The sequence below is a fragment of the Pinus tabuliformis genome, chromosome 3_2 (assembly GCF_031772625.1).
Source record: "Pinus tabuliformis cultivar Carrire ecotype Pingquan chromosome 3_2, CPIR1, whole genome shotgun sequence".
NCBI lineage: Eukaryota > Viridiplantae > Streptophyta > Pinopsida > Pinales > Pinaceae > Pinus > Pinus tabuliformis.
Genome location: NC_142302.1, coordinates 1,199,329,873 through 1,199,352,711, shown reverse-complemented (window position 1 = coordinate 1,199,352,711; position 22,839 = coordinate 1,199,329,873). Strand labels below are relative to the sequence as shown.

Genomic DNA, 22,839 nt, shown 5'->3' with positions numbered 1-22,839 from the left:
TGAAAGCCCTCAACAAAACTGTTCATCGAACAATTATTGATGAGGGGGCATCTACATGTATTATGTCGATGAGTTGCTGGAAAACATTAGGGTCACCAACCTTGTCAAGATCTTCGACAACATTAAAAGCATTCGACGGTAGGACATATACCCCTTACGGTATTCTAAGTAACTTGAAGGTTGAACTAGGTGGAAAAACAGTAGAGATTGATGTTGAAGTCATAGATGGAAATCTGGATTACAACATCCTACTGGGAAGACCATGGATTTATGCCATGGCAGCTGTCGTGTCGACTTATTTTAGGAAGATCGCATTCCCGTTTGAAGGAGGGATTACGGTCGTCGACCAACAGAACTTCCTCCTTAATGGTTCACAAGTTACGGGAAGCATTCCCATGATCCATGAGAACGACAATTCGATCCAAGATATCGGAGTAGGCCTGTTGAAAGACCCCACGATGATGGGGACTTTCTCGCTACCGAACCCTATGTACATAGGAAATGTACCGTTGGTAGCAACCTGCAACATGATATCTTCCACGAAAGTCGCAAAAGACAAAGTCATCATGGATCGTGCAATGGTGTTGCACCCGAGCCCAATATTGTAGCAATCAATGTTTCAGGCATGGGAGGCGAGCCCAAATCAACGCTCGTCAAGCGTTTGGGTAGACAGGTCAGGAGAATGTGGTACCCCTTTGGATCCTTGGTCACGAGTGCATGCAAGTGACGAAGGAATCCTGCAGTCAATGTTGATTGAGGGGGCACCATGGGATGATAACCACCATCGTTCCCTTCCTCAGGAAGACACTCAAGGCGACCTATATCACCCTTCAGTATTTGAATTCCTAACAAATACTGTAAATACGGTGGATTCCGAGAGAAACCTATCCAATATAGAAGAGACTATAGCCATAAATATCTCGACCAAAACAGACATTGTAGAGAATATTTATGTCGGCAAAGGTTGTTCCCCTTCAGAACAGGAAATATATAAAGCTCTTTTCCGCGAATTTAGAGATGTCTTTGCTTGGTCGTATGATGAAATGCCAGGCATTGACTCGAGTATCGTTGAACATGAAATTAAGATGTATCCTGATGTCAAACCAGTAAGACAACGGCTTCGGCAGGTGCACCCCAAGAAAGCCGCTGCCATTAAGGCAGAAGTTGAGAAACTTCTCCATGCTGGTTTCGTCTACCCGGTTCCTCTAACCGATTGGGTATCGAATATTGTCCCGGTTATGAAAAAACAAGGAACAATACGAGTGTGCGTCGATTATAGGGATGTAAATCAAGCTTGTCCAAAGGACAACTACCCTACACCCTTCATTGACCAGATAATTAATGAATGCGCCGGATGTGAAATATTTTCTTTTATGGACGGATTTTCCGGGTATAATCAAATTAATATCCGCCCACAGGACCAGTCAAAGACTGCATTTATTTGTCCGTGGGGCACGTTCGCTTATCGAAAATTACCCTTTGGTTTAAAGAACGCAGGAGCGACGTTTCAGAGAGCAATGAATTATGCTTTCCATGACATCAAGAACATCGTTCAACCTTATCTCGACGATCTTCCGGCTCATTCGCAAAAGCGGACTGATCATCCGCACCATTTAAGAGCAGTATTTCTACGTTGCCGACACTACAAGATAAGACTCAATCCGCACAAATGTGTGTTTTGCGTCGGTTCTGGCCGTTTACTTGGCTTTATAGTCTCCAAGGATGGGATTCGTCTCGACCCTTGCAAGGTGCAGGCAATCATTAATTTGCCTCCACCTTCGAACTTGCTTCAGATTCAGAAACTCCAAGGGAAAGCAAACTTTCTGAGGAGGTTCATTCCAAATTACGCAGAACTTGCTAAAGGTTATACCCGTCTCTTGAAAAAGGATGTACCTTTCGTCTGGGACCAGGTTGCGCAAGCTTCCTTTGATGCTCTGAAAGAAGCGCTAGTAAAAGCATCATTAATGTACGCCCCGGACTATCAAAGAGACTTTAACCTGTATCTGGCTGCAGCAGATACGACCATTGCAATGGTTTTAGTTCAAGAAGTCGACGGAATAGAACACCCTATATATTATTTAAGTAAAAACTTAAATGATACAGAAAGTAAATATTCTTATGTTGAAAAGCTAGCACTTGCTGCTGTTCAAGCGATACAAAGATTTCGGCATTATGTCCTCTTCAGGAAGACCACCGTATTGTCAGATTGCAACCCCATGACTTATATACTGTCGCGACAGTTGCTTGGGGGCAAATATTCAAAATGGATAGCTATCCTTCAAGAGTTTGATCTGGAATTTGTGAAATCCAAATCAAAGAAAGCTTTAGTTTTCGCAGAATTATTATGCGATCTCCCATCATCGTCCAACGATGAAACGTCCAAGGAATCGATCGTGGACGAAAGTTTGTTTCTGATATCAGCAAGTGATGAGTGGTATGGAGATATAATAGTTTATCTCCAAACCCAGAAGTTTCGGCCAGACACCTCTCACTCAGAACAAAAACGCATTCGATACCAAGCAAAAGACTACATGATCGTCGGTGATACGCTTTACCGTCGTGGTGTCGATACGGTTCTGAGAAGGTGTCTCACCCATGAGGAGGCCGAAAAAGCCCTGAATGAATTTCATTCAGGCACCTGTGGGGGGCATCAATCTGGATATGCTACAGCACAAAGAATCTTACGAGCAGGATACTTCTGGCCAACCATGTTCAAAGATTGCATAACCGCAGTTAGAAGTTGCCATGCATGTCAGATTTTTGATAGCAAAACCAGAAGACCCCCCGCTCCTTTACAGCCAATAATAGCTGTGGGGCCTTTCGCCAAGTGGGGCATCGATTTCATGCAATGTAACCCCACCTCGACCGGGGGGCATGGGTATATTATAGTCGCAGTTGACTATTTTACCAAATGGGCCGAGGCGATGCCTACATTGGATAACACTGGTGAAACAGCAGCCCTATTCTTTTTTAATCATGTAGTCGCTAGATTCGGCATACCACAGGCCATAGTAACAGATCATGGATCGCATTTTCGCAATCACATGATGGTTGAATTAACTGCCAAACTAGGATTGTCTCACGACAGCTCTACTCCGTACTATCCGCAAGCTAACGGACAAGTTGAAGCAATCAACAAAGTCCTGAAGCGCATGCTGCAAAGGATGGTGGGGGTTCACAAAAGAAGATGGAATTTGATCCTGTACTCGGCTTTGTGGGCCTACCGAACATCGGTAAGGAATGCCACTGGGTTCACACCGTTTCAACTGGTGTATGGCCTAGAGGCGATCCTACCAATCCAGTGTGAAATTTCGTCCCTTAAACTCGCAATTGATCTCCTCCCCGGAACTTCGGAAGAAGAGGCTCGTTTCTTGGAATTAATCCAGTTGGATGAAACCCGTTGTGATGCCGCTTTGGCTAACGAAGCCCATAAGAAACAAGTCAAGGCGCAGTTCGACAAAAATGTCAAACCTCGTGTCTTCTCAGAAGGTGATTTGGTCTTGCTTTATGACCAAGAATCCGATAAATTGGGAGCTGGGAAATTTAAGTCCTTATGGATGGGCCCTTATATTGTTAAGAGTGTATTAGCAAAAGGAGCCTACGAGTTGGTAGATTATGACGGGATTCCACTGGCACAACCCCGCAACGGGTTGTACCTTAAGCGTTACTATGCCTAATAGTAACCTGTATGCTTTTGTTACATTTTTGTTTTCGCTAGAGCGTTTGTTTCGGTTTAAGTAATCCGCCTTTTTTACACTTATTGCAGATGTCAAATCCATTGGAACCATGGGTTGGATATGCCGACGGAGTGAGTCGTAGTTCGAGGAACCTATCCTCTGCAGCATGGGCCATTTTTGACCCAAGCGGCGAGTTAGTGAGTTTCAGGGGGGTATGTATTGGTCAATCAACGAATAACATCGCTGAGTATAGCGCGTTGATAGAGCTCCTCTCTGATGCCATCACCCATGGCATACGCCGGCTAGTCGTCAGGTTAGACTCACAACTCGTGGTACTACAGCTCAATGGTACCTACTCTGTCCGAAATCCAGCTATTTATCGCAAGTTCCTAAGAGTTAAAATCTTGGAAAGACATTTTGATTTTATCCAATATCAACACATTTCCAGAAACTTAAACACATTAACCGAATCATTAGCAAACTATGTGTTAGATAGACATTTGCAAAATTGATAAAAAAGAGAAGCATCGTCGATGTTTCATACATGGATCACATAAAAACTGGAATAAACACCGAAAATCAAAAATATATATAACTGTTTAAGGTTTACATATAATGTTCTGTAACCAAGACAAAATCGGTCATATGACCCCAAAACTCAAAAAATGGCTGGGGGGCACCCTAGCCTAGTGATGCTCATGATAACATGCCACGGCCTGTGCAATCATGCGCAGAAGACGAGTCCATCGTCTAGGAACACCAGCAGTATGCCGCTGCAATCGAAGAGGCAACTCGTCGATCCGTACATCCGGAATCCCAAGGGTAAGACCCTCGACCTGTTCCTGCACAGCTGCAAGAGTCTCGGCCAAGTCAAGGTCACGGAGAATAGCTCTCCCAGGAGCCTCCCCTACTGGGGCAGCGGCCGGAGCTCTCGGACGAACTGCTGGACGGACAGGACCAACATCTACATGCACACATGAGCTTGATTAGAGTCTTGATAGAGTAAAGCACAAGGACATTATAAATAAAGAAACAGTAAACAGTGATAAGGTCGAGATTTTACCAAGATCGCCCCACTGCTCGCCATCCGGTAGCACCAAATCCGGATCACCTCGGAAATCCATGCCAATATATGGATACTCGGAAAAGGCCATATCCTGCCGCTCGAACCACCTAAAGAAGGTGTCAGTAAAGGTAATCTGAGATTGACCTGCATGTCTGGACATGTGGTCAACCCACCTCTGCATGCGTGGCTCAGTGGGAGAAGGCAAGTCGAGTGCAATGTACTGAGGTTGCATCAGTGGTATCTTCTCCAAAGCGAAGGCAGTCAGAACTGAACCAAAACCAAAATTCTTCAGCTTCCCGTCCTTTACTTTGGTCAACTGGCTTTTCATCTGAACCAGTACTGCATCACACCAGTTAAAAACTTTCGGCTGAAGACACTCCAGGGCATGCTGCACATAAGACCTGTTGGCAACATGAGGGGATGCACTACCGGCCATCCTACAAATCGTGTACAGAATAGACCTGAGAGACCTGTCAGTGATCTCACGGATAGTAACCTTGCCGTCTCTGCTCGGCTGGGATCCTTCCCTACAATACTGGCGGACATAGTCTCTCACGGAATCACTCCCTCGGGCCGAACCGGACAAGGAAATGGGGGCACCCCGCCTTGACAACCCAGTCAAGAAGTAAATGTCCACTATGGTCAAGGGGATGGACTTGCCCCTAATCTGGAACACTTGGTTAACAGGATCCCAAGCATCAAGCAAGTACTGCAGTAAAAGTATCTGTGTCCTCATGCTAGAAATGCGGAAGAATTTTAGTAAGCCACAGTTCCGCAGCGCGTTCACCGTGACAAGATCATGGAGGGCAATCATGTCCTCCTCTTCATGCTCTCGTTCTCGCCATGTAAGAGTCATTTTGCTCCAATAAACTCTGCAAAACAAACAAGAGGAGGAGTAAGATCCCTGACTTGGTGAGAAAATGGCAAAATTTCCATGAAAAATTGTGCAATAAAGAAGCTTTTCTGCGCCCAACGCAGGTAGAGAAGGGTCCCACCTGCGTTGAGGGACAAAATGCCCTTAAACAGCTTGAACCCCAACGCAGGTTTCGAATGGGGTACCTGCGCTGATGGCAGAGCGCCCTAATGAAACCCCAGGGGCTCATGGGGGCAAGAAAACAGGCACAAAACTGGAAAATGAAACCATGAAAAGAGAGAGCTAAGGTTTAGCTCCTACCTAGTCCAGACGGCGCTGAGAATCGTCCACAGAATCTCCCGAAATCAGCTGGTGAAAAATCAAGAGGAAGAGGCACCTCTAAAGCTCCAACAAGCCAAATGCAAATGAAATGGTAAAATGAGAGGTAAAAACATCTTTTAATTACTTTTTACGTAGTTCAAAGTAAAATATTAGCATTTTTACCTAATGATATCTATTTCTAACTAAGTTTGTTGCAGCAATTGATGATACAGTACCATCTCTAAAAAGAAAAGACTAGTCATGGTAAAATATGATTTCGATCTTATAACACGAGCAGTTTTGGCAAAGTTCATGCTCGTTAAAAAATAAACGCAAAACTGAGCAGTTTTAGCAAGAGTTCATGCTCGTTAAAAAATAAATGCACATGTGAGCAAGCTTCCCCCAGAGTTCAAGCTCATCAAGAAAAAATGAACCGGTAAATAACCATTTGAGACCGTAAATTCATCAGCCATAAAAGCCTTGGTCGTGTTTGCACCGTCACCTCCACTTTTCATTTGGCCGATCATTCACATCCACTTGATTGTTTACCTATTTTGAGGAACAGCTGCGAAGAGTGATTTCACTTGGCCATCCTTGTAACACTGCCGTGATTGGAAAATTCCAACCTGTACCTGGAATCTGCTGCTATCCCTGTTTATCACTCGTTCCTCAAAATACGAGTCTTCTTTGAGCTCTTTTCACTGACTCGTAAAATATGAAAAGTTTGCCGAGTTTTGGCCTTCCAGCTCGTTAAAAGGACCGGAAGAGCTATCCCTCCTCTAGATTTTAATCTTTTTGGACCTGAGGGATTATTGCACAAAAAGATCGAGCGCTTGTCTAGTTCGGCTCGATAAAGCTATCGAACATTCATCCCTTCTGTATTGTTTTATACTTTTTCGGACTTAAGGGATTAGATGACGAAAAAGGACCTTTGGAGTTAACTTTATGTACCCTTTTTAGACTCTCTAAAAATGAAAAGGACCGAGTTGTCTTTGTCGCTGGGCTCGTTAAAAATATTGAATAGCGACAAACTTGTCTTTAGATGAGAACGAGTTTCCCTATCGCTAGGCTCGTTAAAACATAGCGATGGGCTTGCCCGAAGGGCAGGTTATAGAACAAGCATATGTTATCCTCCTCAAGCTTGACAAAAATAAAGAGGTACTGGTCAGAAATGACTGGGGAAAAATTGGGAGAACCTCAAAGCTTAATGGTAGCAAGTCGCTCTTGAACATGACACTTTTGCCTCCGTAAAAACATCGGGTTGGGTTGTTTTCATTCACCGGTCCCTTCACCATGGTCTCGCCATACCATCCACATTTGGGGTAATGCTACCGATCCATCACAACAGTGCCGTTATATGTTCAAGAGATGTCATTCAGAGAGTGTCAACCGGGTCCCATCCACTGCCATACATCATCTTTCAAACTTTCATGACCGCCACCCTGAATCATATTTCACAGATCGTTTTCACCATCATCACAATTACTAGCTCCGTTCCATGTCACTGATGTGGGATTCATTAAGGCCCTCCTTTGACAGATCGCTTCTTGTCGACATCAGCTCATTATCCAAGAAGTTGATCTAGGGACACCCCCTCAGTACTTTGAAGCTTGCATGCCTCAATGGCAAGTTTCTCACTTCTGGCGACATGTATACATTAATGACCTTCGACCGGGAGACTTTGCGTGGTGTTCGACGCCAAATCCTATATTCATGCCACGTGAATTGTGCTGTAGTACCTTGAGGGTCATCATCATTATCGGTGATTCCTCTCGCACTTGTTAACAGTTTACATTATTGACTGGTAATCAAGCGATGTCTTTCCATGTTCGACTCCAAGAAATTCTCACATGGATCGACCTGTACTTAGAGTGAAGATCGGACAAATTTGAAGACCCCAGATCTAGTTTCATCCATCCGGGCTGCGACATATATTCAGGAGATAAAGACATAGACATGTGCAACAGATGATCATCCTACTAAAAGGATGATAATTTAAGCAGAGAATTATGAGTCTACTATCAGACGATCGTCTGTTTATGTACAGAAAATGTATTTATAAAGCTGAGCATGGGAAATGCCCGCATCAGCTAGATCATGAAAGCAGTATGAAAAATAATGTATTGTATTGTATTTTGTTACAGGTCACCTCCCGACGATTGAATGAACTTCGGATCCTCCTAATAAAGCATTTCACCCGATAAACGACCTCACACTTTAGGGGGCAACTGTTATAGACATTTTTGTGCCTTACAGCATAGAGCATGAAATGTCAATAATCTGAGGGATCCAAAGTCCCTAAACATTGTTGTTCCTACCCCTAGAGGAACAAGGTCAGCAAACCACAGCACTTCAGATTAGTTCTCCACTGAAAAACACTCAAAAACAGGTCAATTTTGGATCAAAGCAGCTGCTCCACTGAGCATCTGCGCTGAATGTCAACTGCTCCATGGTGTACCTGCGCTGAATGTCAACTCCATCAAAGGCTACCTACGCTGAGTGAGTTTGGACATGTGGAGGAATCTTTCCTCAATGTGTCAGTGCCCAGGAAGCTTCCAAATTGACACTTGGATCAGAAGATTCGCCTAATGATGAGTAAAGAGGTTCTAAAACTCCAAGTGGAAGGTAGAATCTCTGAGTGGACTCAAGAACTAAAGAACAACTGGGGTTGAAGAGGACAACAGTCACACATCAAGCTGACTTATCTTCACTCCAAAACTCTATATAAGGATCTCATCCCATGGGATCTAGAGGGCGGAATTTTGTGCAAAGAATTGCTGTTGGTTTACAGTTGAGAGTATTGGGTGATTGCTTGAGGGAGGTGAAGAGGAGATTTCTTTCCGTCGGGAAGGTGATGCTGGATTGGGCCTCTTATGGTTGTATCACCGCCTGAACCTTACTTTCTTCCATTAATAAAGCATTTGAGGTTCTTCTATTCGCACGTGTTTCAATGATGTATTGTCTTACTTGCGTATTTGATTTATGCTAATCCTTGAATAAGTTATGAATGCATGCTTCTTGTAGTTTCCCTTTCTCGTCTTGTTTGCAGGATCTTGTGTAGCTGGGCCCGTGAGAAGACAAGGAGCTGGGAGCAAGCAACAAAGAGAGAAGATTGGATCGACCATTTGCGCAAGACATCGGTAAGTGGATCTCTTCCTTTCCTCTTTTGCATGTCATAAAGAAGTAATCTTAGATAGTTTTGCTTTGACTGTTGCTAAGGAGCTATCACCCTTAGAGTGGGATAGGGTCATTCCGTGTTGGATACTTTTCCCCACAACACAGGGCCTGGTTAAACCATTAGGAGATCGATGAGAATGTTGCATTGCAAAACATTAATAACATTAAAAATATTGTTACTTCTAAGTTCAAAGAAAAAATGTGGTGTGAGAAAGATTTAGCAGCGAAAAGAAAATTAGGATATTATAAGGAGGTCATCAACCCCACCCTAGAAGATCAAAAGTATCTCTCTGTTTTAAATAGCTCAAAGAAGAAAATTAATATAGCCAAGATTATAATGAATTCTCACGAGCTCCATAGTGAAACGGGTCGTTGGGTAGTTCCTAAAACACCTTGGATGGAATGGTTCTACCATCTCTGTGAGAATATGAACATCGAGGATGAAAATCGCTTCCTCTTAGAGTGCCTCATGTACAACCACATTAGATCTCAATTTCAAAATCTTTGTTGCAATACTGACCTTCCTAGCCTTTTACGTTGTCAAAATTACAGTGAGCTCGGGAGGCTTCTCTCCAAGCTTTTTGAGCATAGGAATAAAATCTTAAATCAAACTAAATAATTCATTTCTTTAGGTCCAATAGACCAAATGTTTGTCTCAGTGGACGTTAACCACCACCATCATCATCATCAACATATTATGTTTTGAAATAATTTTTATTAATTTAATAGTTAATTTTATTATTAAATTATATAAATGATTATTTAAAAAATTTAATATAAAAATAATTTTTTTTTTTGTAAGCTACAGTAGGAACATTCTTTCTCTATTTATATCAAAAACAGGTTGAACCAGATACAATGTTTGGTGGCCTCAACCCGCCCAAATGGGAAATCGGATTTGTTGGCCACCTTAAGTTTTTATAATCCGTCCAATAACAAAAAAGAATAAGTCTACTAATCCATGCTAGATAAACTTCACAACAATAGCTACTAATCTGGTTCCAGATAGTCATTAAAAACTACTAACAAGAAAAAGAGATACTATTCTCAAGGAACAAACATGGTAAGCCATTGACTCTAACTAAAGGATTAATCTTCCACAATCTCAGGAGGTGCTTCTACGTCCCTCGTTGTTGGAGAAATCTTCTTCCGCTGTTGCTGGATTTCGTCTAGCTTGTTGTCCTGCATGAGCATAGTGATTTGGAGATTCTTCATTTCTCTCTTCATATTGGGCATGCCCTGAGCCAACTCAGCCATTTCCCCTACTACTTGCTCCATCGCCTTGGCAAGTAACCGCTTCAACACCTAATAAACATGTAAGGCCTGCTTATATAAGGTCATGCGTCCCCTAGTGTTTCCCGGGTCAGGAATGAGGTTACCCCATTCTTTCATTTCAGGTTCCGAATCTTCTTCCATTATATTTGCCACCAATTCTTGAATAAGCTTACGTATGTCCTCGTCAGTTCCTTCTTTGTATGCTTTTTCTACCTCTTGCACAGTATGTCTCATGGTTTTTCGCCTACGTCTCTGACATGCTGGAGAGGAGGGCTTTGTTTCATGTCTACCTATTTGGTTATGTCTACCTCTGCCCCCACGCCCTCTTCCTCGACCTGGGCGTGCTGTTTTGTTCTTAACTGTCGCCTGACTACCCTGGCCAACAACAAATGTTATATTCTCAGTAATTGCTTCTATTCCGGTCTCCTTTACTTCCCGCTCCCAATTCTTACCCTCCCCTTCTGCGTTTTTCCAATGGTTGGGTTGTTCCACAACTTTCCTCCCCTTAGATGAGGTTGGTGAATGTTCTCGGGAGTCTTCTCTGCCTCCCAGACCACTTGTTTTACCTCCTCGAACTGCCCCTGATCACTATTTGTATAGAATCCCTACATGCATCTACCCTGGCCTACACGACTCCCAGCCTTACTAGATTCTTACCCAGTATTTCTTATCCTGCCACCCTTTGCCTTCTGACTACTTGTAGCAGGAAAGAATTCCAATTCCCTCTCGCTTTTCTTTCTCTCTGTTGCGTCTAGCTCTCCCCCCTCTTCCTTAATATTACTAAAGATTGAAAGAAATGCAAAGATTTGATTTAAGAATACGTACCTAGTCCTATGCCAAGTTGCAGAGAACACCAGTTCGCACCGAACTCCCGCCGTCTCCTTCCCTTGCTGCATAATAACCTTGGTTTTGTTCTTTGCCACCTTTATTAACCTTCTCCCACCTACCCTGCGTCTCATCATCCTTCCACCACCGTTTCCTCCTGCTTCTTCCCCCACTTCCCTGTCAAGATACGCCTCGAGATTCTACCTTGCCTGCATGTTGTCCTTGCGTCCTGTGGAATTATGAGGATGTATGGTGGCCAGCTTTGCCACCCCCTTCCCTTCACCATCTTATCACACATCCTCTCCAATTCTTTCACCCTGATTGGGGGATATAAAAATAATTTTTTAAATATATTATTTAATAATATATTTTTATTTATCATTTAATTATAAATAAAAAATTGTAAAATAAATAAATATAAACCTATTTTCTAAACATTGATACTGTAATGACCCCGGTAACTTGTAATTCTAGATAATTACTGTGGTAAAAACAATATGAGTGATAACTTGTTATTATTAAAAGACATTGTTATTTTTTTTGAAAGTGAATATAATGGACTATTTTGCACATGTGTATTGATGAAATGCTGGCAGCCTCCAAAAGGAGGATTTTTTATTAAAAGAAAATAAATCAGTTATGGAACTGAAAAACAACTGCCTCTCACCCAAGGAAAAGTCCTGGGAGGAAAACCTCTAGGCTGTTGATGAACAGGCAGAGGAAAGATTCCAGAGAGAGAGAGCAGAGTGGAAAAAGTGGGTTAAGTCTGGTTGTGATCAGATAACCCAGCACAGTGGTGCATGAGTCTTGTTGAGGGCTGCAGGCCTGCAAGACGGCTCGGGGGGAGAATCCAGTGCAGTGGATCTCAAGGTTGGGAGGTTAAGAGCAAAAACACTGCAGGTGACTTCTGAAAGTAAGGACTTCAGTAGCAGGAACAACCAGGTACGCTTCCTCTAGTTTGGTTAAAGAAATGAACAGGTATTAAAGGGTACAAGTAGATACAGAAATTGTATTATTTCCTTTAAGTTATTGTGATATGTTAGCTAGGATAAAACTACAATTCTTCTCCAAGAAACTGTGATGGAAGGTGTGACTGTGGTCACATCTGTAAAACATACTCACTTGAGCTCGCACAGTTACAATGTGCTCAGCAGGAAGTCAACTGAGAACTGCGGAAATGGCATGAGGAAACGGTACTAAACGACAGTAAGGGAAATCAGGGTATTAATCTAAACTGAAAACCTTAGTAATGCATAGATCTAGAATGTAAAGATCTGAGAAACCGGGAAAAGCCGAGCTGGCTATAAACAGGATACTGACACAGAATCTGAGTTTGCATGTAAACGGTATCAATACATAAGTCAAGCTATAGTTACAAATTTAACTGCATGCAACTGTTCTTTAAATTAATGCTGTGTATGCCAAAACGAGGTAATGCAAATGAACTGTTTATACAAGAACGTTACAGTATTAACTAGTGCCGAGTGCACAAGAAATATCATATAGAACCAACAACCCAGAAACTATCATTCCAACCAACAGCTGTATAGTGAAATATTAATAAGGAAACAGTGCGGTAAGGAGAAGCGTCGTATAAGTTTATAAACAATGAAGCCCGTCAAACCCTAACATCAGGCTTGGAAAACGGTTACATTCATAGGTAACAAGCCACAGTATTTGAGTGTACTGTGCAGGAATTAAGTATAGCATCGAACTAACAATACCAAGTAAGCATACAGTCGAATAATAGCCATTTAACCTGCTATTTGAAATTACGGCAAAGATTATGCGCGGAAGGAGTAAACCCTACATTCACAACACGAATGCAGGATTAACCCTTGTCGCTAAACATATGCGTTTAAAGAATATGAACCGAACTGTAGACATTAAATACAAGTGAAACCCTCTGAAATTAAATCAGAGTAACCCTATGCAGTGGAAATATCATAGCTGAAAACACCATCGAGTATTAGAAAGGAGTAACAGCGAGGCATCCGAATATCAAACATTTATATGCACCAATAACGAAGAATCGATTGTTTATTAACAGATATTGAAAGCTATATATTCCTGAAACAGAGTTCGTTAAGAAAACTGTGAAACATATTACAATAGCCATGAAGAAACCCGAACCGGGACAACAGCGGTAAGCCGCAGGTGTTAAATATTACAACTGTATATAAATTTATACATATCCTTACAAATCTGTCAATAGCTCGAAAGAGCTTCCACACAAACAGGCAATGACAAACGAGTTTGAGACCTTAGCTATTACATATATAAAAGTATAAGTAAGGCGTGAAGCCATGACCCTAGGGTCTCAAACTGGACAGACCGCCATAATGAGGCCGCCAAATTAATCGCATAAGGGTTTGGAACCCTGTTTCGGACCTGAGACATTAGGCAGAACACGAGCCCTGTCTCAGCTGTAATCAACCCTCAACATTGCAATAATTCACTACCAAAGATTCCGTAAGCGAAATAGGCATACCTTAAAGTGCCATTGCAGCCAAACCCTCCGGCACACTGAGGAAGCAAGCTGGGGTCAACGTCGGACCGGTACCCAATCTGTAAAGCAAACCATGAACACAGTCAGGTATAAGAAGATCACATGAATATCAACAACCTGAAAAGCTAACCGTGAATGTAACCTGTAAGGAAACGCGGATCGAACCTGAGCCTGGTAGGAGGAGATGAACCAGGGAGAGTGCAGAGTGTTCTGTCGAAGAGCTCAGCTGTTGCTAAGGGAGCAAATGAACCCATTGACGAATCCGATGAACATATATGTGCAATGTCAAACTCTAAAATGAGCTGGGCCGTCCGATGAGGGAGAGCAATCTCCATCGTTGGATTAGGCGGGAGGCCTGGCGCCAAACCCCAGAGCAGGTCAACTCACCACCAGTCACATGGGCAGCACGTGAAGTTGGGCCATCTGGCCACGGAGGGTTGTGAGCTGGCTCCGTCGTGCTGCCATTTGGCATCATACATTTATATCGGATAGCAAAGCAATCAAAGCCAACATAATGTCACATAGGTTATCAAACATCGGTATTGCAGAAGCTTAATTGAGTAATGGTTAATTTATATATAGAGCCGCTATATGAATTCACCAGATTTTAAGTCAACTATTATATGCTTACGACTATTACATGCTTAAGGGAATTATGTGGTGAGAGTTGTGGCGGATTACACATAAGTTTAGGAGTATAGTAGTTTAGGGTGTGGGTAATGGGAAATTACCATACCATATATATATATAAAAAAAAAATTATTACTGTTGTTTCTTGAATCATAATGAGATCGTGACAATGTGGTATCAGAGCAGAGGTTTCAAAACTGTGGCCTCTGGAACAGCAAAGATCATCTTAAATGTATATATAGTAACAATGCAACTAATTGCCTTTCTTGTGTACCATCAGGAGAACCATACAGAGACAGCTACCTGCTAACAGTTAATAGTAAGATGGAGGAAATGCCGGGAGCTGGCGGCATCCCTCAAGAAAATGCAGGGCTGTGGGTACAGCTTGGTGCTGAGACACGCAGTACCAATCAGGCAATACTGCAAACTGTTCAGGAGCTGAAAGGTGAGATGGCGCGTCTACGAGAGGACAATGCGCGATTAACAATGGAACAAGAAAGAATACTGAAAAGCTTGTCAGATAAACAAAATCCACCCTTAGCCAGCCCTAGTGCAGAACAGCAAAGGGGCACTGAGGAGCGGAATTACGCACCTGAGCTTTCAGAAGAACAGGAAGACCATTCTGATAATGTGCAAGAGCAGCAAACCCCCAAGCGTCAGAAAATGGAATTACAGGGAGAATTTCGAAAAATTAAACCTCCACTTTTCGATGGAGAGCAGGAAGAAGCAGCAGAAGCCTGGTTGATTAATATTAATAAATATTTCCAACTTTATGAATATGATCAAAATCTGAAGGCGCGGCTGGCTATTTTTCAGTTGCAAGGCAAAGCCACCTTGTGGTGGGAAGAGATTAAAATTGTGAAGGGAGTAAGTGAGCAAAGCATAACTTGGGAAAAATTTCAGAAATATTTTAAGGAGAGGTATTTAACTGAGCGCTTTTATGATGAGAAGGCGCGAGAATTCCATGACTTACGGCTAGGACAGCAGTCCATGGACGAATTCATAAATCGCTTCACTTCTCTGCTTCGTTATGTGCCATACATAAAAGAGGAGAAGGCCAAGGTGCAGAGGTTCGTGAGTAGCCTACCAGCTTATATAAGGGAACGGATTGAGTTTGACAATCCCCGAACTATGGATGAGGCAATTCGGAAGGCTAGAATTTGCTACCAGCAGAACAAACAAAAGGGAGAAATTCCAAACAGGAAATGGAATGAAAGAAAAGGTAGCAGAATGGCTGGAAACAACAAAGGCAACCGCGGAAATGGTGGTAAAGGAGCTGGAAAGGGGCAGTTTAACAGAAGCACAAACAAGGGTACCTTCCGGCCTAAGCCAAGCGAGAGCAGGATCAGTGAACCCCCTGCTAAATCGGAGGGTGAGGGGACCAGACCTCCAGTTCAGTGCTGGGTGTGTGAAGGACCGCACTACGCTAGAAATTGTCCACAGCGTAAAAGAACTGATCAAATATCTCAAGTCCATGAAGCTTCAACTGTTGGGGATGTGGCGCGCAGCGTACCAAGGATCAATGCAGCATTAGAGGACCGGCAGGCGGAATACCAACCTTCCATGGTGGAATTCGAAGGTAAGATTTCAAACCTTTCTGTAGCTGTACTTATTGATCCAGGAGCTACTTTAAGTTATGTTAGTCCAAAAGTAGTGGAACACTGTAAGCTACCACCAGAAAAGTTCAAAAACCCATGGTTGGTCCAGTTAGCTACGGGAGCCAAAAGGCGGGTTTTAGCTAAAGTTAATAACTGTTCTTTCAGTATAGCTGGACAGCCCGTAACAGCAGACCTGAATGTACTTCCGTTAGGCTCCTATGACATTCTTATTGGTATGGATTGGCTGGAAAAGCACTGGTCGTTGGTGAATTGCAAAACCAAGACCATATACTACAAAGATGATTTGGGGCAGCAGCAGGAATTGCAGGGAATTAAACATCCTGTCCAGATTCGACCTATCACTGCAACTCAGTTAGCTAAATGTATTAGAAAGAAATGTCAGATCTATGCCATACAAGTTGGCTATGCGAATCAGAAAGATAAGATGTCTGCATTAGACGATATTCCAGTGGTACAGGAATTTACAGATGTCTTTCCTGAAGAGGTACTGGGTTTGCCTCCAAGAAGGGACATAGACTTCACTATAGAGTTAATACCGGGGGCAGCACCAGTATCGCGGGCACCGTACCGGATGAGCATACCAGAGTTAACGGAATTGAAAATGCAGCTCCAAGAGCTGTTGGAGAAACAGTACATTCGACCCAGTGTGTCACCCTGGGGAGCTCCAGTATTGTTCGTGAAGAAGAAGGATGGGACCCTTCGCATGTGCATAGATTACCGGCAGCTGAATAAGCTCACGGTCAAAAACAAGTACCCTCTACCCAGAATAGATGAACTCTTTGATCAAGTGAAAGGGGCAAAAGTGTTTTCCAAAATTGATCTGCGATCTGGTTATCATCAGATCAGGATTAAGGATGAGGACATTGCCAAAACTGCTTTCCGGACACGCTATGGGCACTACGAATTTGTAGTGCTACCTTTTGGTTTGACCAATGCACCTGCTACTTTTATGTGCATGATGAATAGCGTGTTTCACAGATTTTTGGACAAGTTTGTACTGATATTCATTGACGACATATTGATATATTCTCGTTCCCAACAGGAACATGAGGAGCACCTTAGATTGGTGTTACAAACTCTTCGGGAGCATCAACTATATGCTAAGTTTAGCAAATGCGATTTCTTCAAAGAGGAAATTCAGTATTTGGGCCACGTGATTACGAAAGAGGGAATTGCAGTTGACCCCGAGAAGATAAAATCTATTATGGAATGGCCTATACCCAAAGACGTTGCTGATATCAGATCCTTTATGGGGTTAGCTGGCTATTACCGGAGGTTTGTGGAAGGCTTTTCTAGGATAGCCTATCCTATCACCTCATTGCAAAAGAAAGGAAAGATATTCAGATGGACAGCAGAGTGTCAACAGAGTTTTGACCGCTTGAAGCACCTCCTCACCACTGGACCCATCCTGAGGATCGCTGATCCTAATAAGGATTATGTGGTGTGCACCGATGCAAGCAAGGAGGGCGTGGGAGGAGTACTAATGCAGGAAGGAAAAGTAATAGCATATGAATCAAGGAAACTAAAAGAGCATGAGCAGAGATACTCTGCTTACGATTTAGAGTTAACTGCTGTGATTCACGCACTAAAGATGTGGCGACATTACCTTCTTGGGAAGAAATTTCTGTTGTTAACAGATCATCACAGTTTGACGCATTATTTCAGCCAACCTACCTTGAATGCGAGGCAAGGCCGTTGGGCAGATTTTTTAAGTGGGTTTGACTTTGAAATAAAGCATTTAAAGGGCAAAGAAAATCGGGTGGCAGATGCCTTAAGTCGAAAGGTTCATTGCTTATGTGAACTTTCAGCCAGCAGGTGGCGGAGTTCGCTGGTTGAACAAATAAAAACAGCAGCCAGTGACGACTCTGAATATCAGCATTTAAAACAGCAGGTACAGCAATCTGATAATGGAAAGTTACAGCAAGGGTACACATTAGATAATGCTGGATTGTTGTATTTTAATAAAAAAATGTATGTACCTGATTCAAATGACCTTAAGAAGCTGATTTTAGATGAGTTCCACATCAGCCACTACACTGGCCACCCAGGGTACCAAAAGATGGTCACGGCACTCAAGAAAGAGTATTACTGGCCAGGAATGAAGAAGCAGATAGTGGAATACTTGGCAAGGTGTTTGGAATGCCAGCAAATTAAGGCTGAACATCAACACCCAGCGGGACTGTTGCAGCCTTTGCCTATTCCGGAATGGAAATGGGAAACCATTTCCATGGATTTTGTAACCGGGTTACCACGAACAAAGAAGGGCAATGATTCTATTATGGTCGTGGTTGATAAATTGAGTAAAGCAGCGCACTTCATACCGGTGCAGTCTACTTACAAGGCGGTACAAATCGCGCATCTCTTTATGCAAAATGTGTTCCGTTTGCATGGAATGCCAAAGGTAATCATATCAGACCGTGATGTGAAATTCACTTCCACCTTTTGGAGAACATTGTTTGCCGAGTTGGGCACTCGGTTGAATTTTAGCACAGCTTATCACCCACAGACCGATGGCCAAACTGAGCGAGTCAATCAGGTATTGGAAGACATGTTGAGGGCGAATGTAATGCTAAAGCCTAGTCAATGGGAAGAGTATTTGCATCTGGTCGAATTTGCCTACAATAATGGGTATCATACTTCAACCCAGCTAAGTCCCTTTGAGGTCCTGTATGGGCGAAAGTGCCGCACACCCTCAAGTTGGAGTGGACTGGAAGATAAGCTGAGTTTGGGTCCGAAAATGTTAAAAGACATGGAAGATATGGTGAAGAGAGTGCGAGCAAATTTAAAGGCTGCACAAGACAGACAGAAAAGTTTCGCAGACAGGAAAAGAAGATTCACAGAGTACAATGTTGGTGACCATGTGTTTGTAAGGATTCAAACCAGAAGGAGCACACTGCAGTGGAGTGGGTGCGCCAAGCTGGCTCCTCGATACTTTGGACCGTTTCAGATTTTAGCTAGAGTGGGTCCTGTGGCCTACCAACTTGCTTTGCCCAGTCATATTAAGATTCACAATGTGTTCCATGTTTCTGTCCTAAAGAAATATGTGTATGACCCTAAACATGTTATTCAATGGCAAGATGTGCGGGTCGAACCGGAAGGCGAGGTCCTGGTCGAACCACAGAGCATTCTCGACCGGAGAGAAGTGCGGCTGCGGAAACGGGTTATTACCCAAATTAAGGTGTTGTGGCAGCACTATGGTCCTGAGGAGGCTACGTGGGAAGACGAGGAACCTTTCAGAAAGGCCTACCCGAATTTATTTAACGAGAATGAACATCGTGACGATGTCCAATCCCAGGGGGGGAAGATGTAATGACCCCGGTAACTTGTAATTCTAGATAATTACTGTGGTAAAAACAATATGAGTGATAACTTGTTATTATTAAAAGACATTGTTATTTTTTTTGAAAATGAATATAATGGACTATTTTGCACATGTGTATTGATGAAATGCTGGCAGCCTCCAAAAGGAGGATTTTCTATTAAAAGAAAATAAATCAGTTATGGAACTGAAAAACAACTGCCTCTCACCCAAGGAAAAGTCCTGGGAGGAAAACCTCTGGGCTGTTGATGAACAGGCAGAGGAAAGATTCCAGAGAGAGAGAGCAGAGTGGAAAAAGTGGGTTAAGTCTGGTTGTGATCAGATAACCCAGCACAGTGGTGCATGAGTCTTGTTGAGGGCTGCAGGCCTGCAAGACGGCTCGGGGGGAGAATCCAGTGCAGTGGATCTCAAGGTTGGGAGGTTAAGAGCAAAAACACTGCAGGTGACTTCTGAAAGTAAGGACTTCAGTAGCAGGAACAACCAGGTACGCTTCCTCTAGTTTGGTTAAAGAAATGAACAGGTATTAAAGGGTACAAGTAGATACAGAAATTGTATTATTTCCTTTAAGTTATTGTGATATGTTAGCTAGGATAAAACTACAATTCTTCTCCAAGAAACTGTGATGGAAGGTGTGACTGTGGTCACATCTGTAAAACATACTCACTTGAGCTCGCACAGTTACAATGTGCTCAGCAGGAAGTCAACTGAGAACTGCGGAAATGGCATGAGGAAACGGTACCAAACGACAGTAAGGGAAATCAGGGTATTAATCTAAACTGAAAACCTTAGTAATGCATAGATCTAGAATGTAAAGATCTGAGAAACCGGGAAAAGCCGAGCTGGCTATAAACAGGATACTGACACAGAATCTGAGTTTGCATGTAAACGGTATCAATACATAAGTCAAGCTATAGTTACAAATTTAACTGCATGCAACTGTTCTTTAAATTAATGCTGTGTACGCCAAAACGAGGTAATGTAAATGAACTGTTTATACAAGAACGTTACAGTATTAACTAGTGCCGAGTGCACAAGAAATATCATATAGAACCAACAACCCAGAAACTATCATTCCAACCAACAGCTGTATAGTGAAATATTAATAAGGAAACAGTGCGGTAAGGAGAAGCGTCGTATAAGTTTATAAACAATGAAGCCCGTCAAACCCTAACATCAGGCTTGGAAAACGGTTACATTCATGGGTAACAAGCCACAGTATTTGAGTGTACTGTGCAGGAATTAAGTATAGCATCGAACTAACAATACCAAGTAAGCATACAGTCGAATAATAGCCATTTAACCTGCTATTTGAAATTACGGCAAAGATTATGCGCGGAAGGAGTAAACCCTACATTCACAACACGAATGCAGGATTAACCCTTGTCGCTAAACATATGCGTTTAAAGAATATGAACCGAACTGTAGACATTAAATACAAGTGAAACCCTCTGAAATTAAATCAGAGTAACCCTATGCAGTGGAAATATCATAGCTGAAAACACCATCGAGTATTAGAAAGGAGTAACAGCGAGGCATCCGAATATCAAACATTTATATGCACCAATAACGAAGAATCGATGGTTTATTAACAGACATTGAAAGCTATATATTCCTGAAACAGAGTTCGTTAAGAAAACTGTGAAACATATTACAATAGCCATGAAGAAACCCGAACCGGGACAACAACGGTAAGCCGCAGGTGTTAAATATTACAACTGTGTATAAATTTATACATATCCCTACAAATCTGTCAATAGCTCGAAAGAGCTTCCACACAAACAGGCAATGACAAACGAGTCTGAGACCTTAGCTGTTTACATATATAAAGGTATAAGTGAGGCGTGAAAGCCATGACCCTAGGGTCTCTAGCTGGGCAGACCGCCATAATGAGGCCGCCAAATTAATCGCATAAGGGTTTGGAACCCTGTATCGAACCTGAGACATTAGGCAAGACACAAGCCCTGTCTCAGCTGTAAACCCCCTCAACTTTGCAATAATACATTACCAAAGATTCCGTAAGTGAAACAAGCATACCTTTAAGTGCCATGGCAGCCAAACCCTCCGGCACACTGAGGAAGCAAGCTGGGGTCAGCGTCGGACTGGTACCCAATCTGTAAAACAAACCATGAACACAGTCAGGTGTAAGAAGATCGCATGAACATCAACAACCTGAAAAGCTAACCGTGAATGTAACCTGTAAGGAAAACGCGGATCGAACCTGAGCCTGGTAGGAGGAGATGAACCAGGGAGAGTGCAGAGTGTTCTGTCGCAGAGCTCAGCTGTTGCTAAGGGAGCAAATGAACCCATTGACGAATCCGATGAACATATATGTGCAATGTCAAACCCTAAAATGAGTTGGGCCGTCCGATGAGGGAGAGCAATCTCCATCGTTGGATTAGGCGGGAGGCCTGGCGCCAAACCCCAGAGCAGGTCAACTCACCACCAGTCACATGGGCAGCACGTGAAGTTGGGCCATTTGGCCACGGAGGGTTGTGAGCTGGCTCCGTCGTGCTGCCATTTGGCATCATACATTTATATCGGATAGCAAAGCAATCAAAGCCAACATAATGTCACATAGGTTATCAAACATCGGTATTGCAGAAGCTTAATTGAGTAATGGTTAATTTATATATAGAGCCGCTATATGAATTCACCAGATTTTAAGTCAACTATTATATGCTTACGACTATTACATGCTTAAGGGAATTATGTGGTGAGAGTTGTGGCGGATTACACATAAGTTTAGGAGTATAGTAGTTTAGGGTGTGGGTAATGGGAAATTACCATACTATATATATATATAAAAAAAAAATTATTACTGTTGTTTCTTGAATCATAAGGAGATCGTGACAGATACCTTGTTGACTCTGTGTATTAAATATCATCCCATATACATTTATATAAGTTAGCTTGAATCTTAAATTTTTATTATAAAGTTGAGTTTAAATTTTATATTAATTATTGAAATTGATTTAATTATATATAAATTATAATGTATTATTATTTAAATATTTTTTTATTAATTTAATAATTAATTTTTATTTTTAGATTATGTAAATAATTATTAAAAATTAAATGTAAAAAATATTTTATTAAACCTAATATTTAATTATAATATATCTTTACTTATTATTTAATTATAATTATATATAAGTAAAACAAAATTTTAAAAATTAAATATAAACTCATTTTTTAAAGATAAATAATTTGTTGATTTTATAATGTATTAAATATAGTTCAATATACATTTATACTAGTTTAGATTTATTTTAACTCCGGATTTATCAAAAGGGGAGAGAGATCAAATTTTTTTTCACTTTAAATAGTTTTGCATCTCAAGAAATTTGATCCGTGCTTGGTAGATCCATAGTTAAGTTGGTTTAATTGTTATTTATAATTATAATTATTAATTTCATGTTTTTAATTTTATTTATTTATTTATTTATTTTTTGTATCTAGTTAAAATGTTAAAGATTACAACATCTCTACCATACTAGGATCAAATGTTTACATAGGAGTAAGTTTACTTATCAACCTCAAATATAAAGGTTTTTTTTTTAATAAAAAG

The 22,839-nt window shown here is 41.9% G+C and overlaps 1 long non-coding RNA gene across 1 annotated transcript; it reads right to left on the bottom strand.

The window, feature by feature from the left end:
- Window positions 1–21,003: 21,003 nt before the first annotated feature.
- LOC149185037 (uncharacterized) lies at window positions 21,004–21,659 on the bottom strand. Its single transcript, XR_016256835.1, has 3 exons — window positions 21,490–21,659; window positions 21,306–21,382; window positions 21,004–21,206 (listed from the first exon to the last, which is right to left on the bottom strand). It is a non-coding gene; the product is annotated as an uncharacterized LOC149185037 (long non-coding RNA).
- Window positions 21,660–22,839: the final 1,180 nt, after the last annotated feature.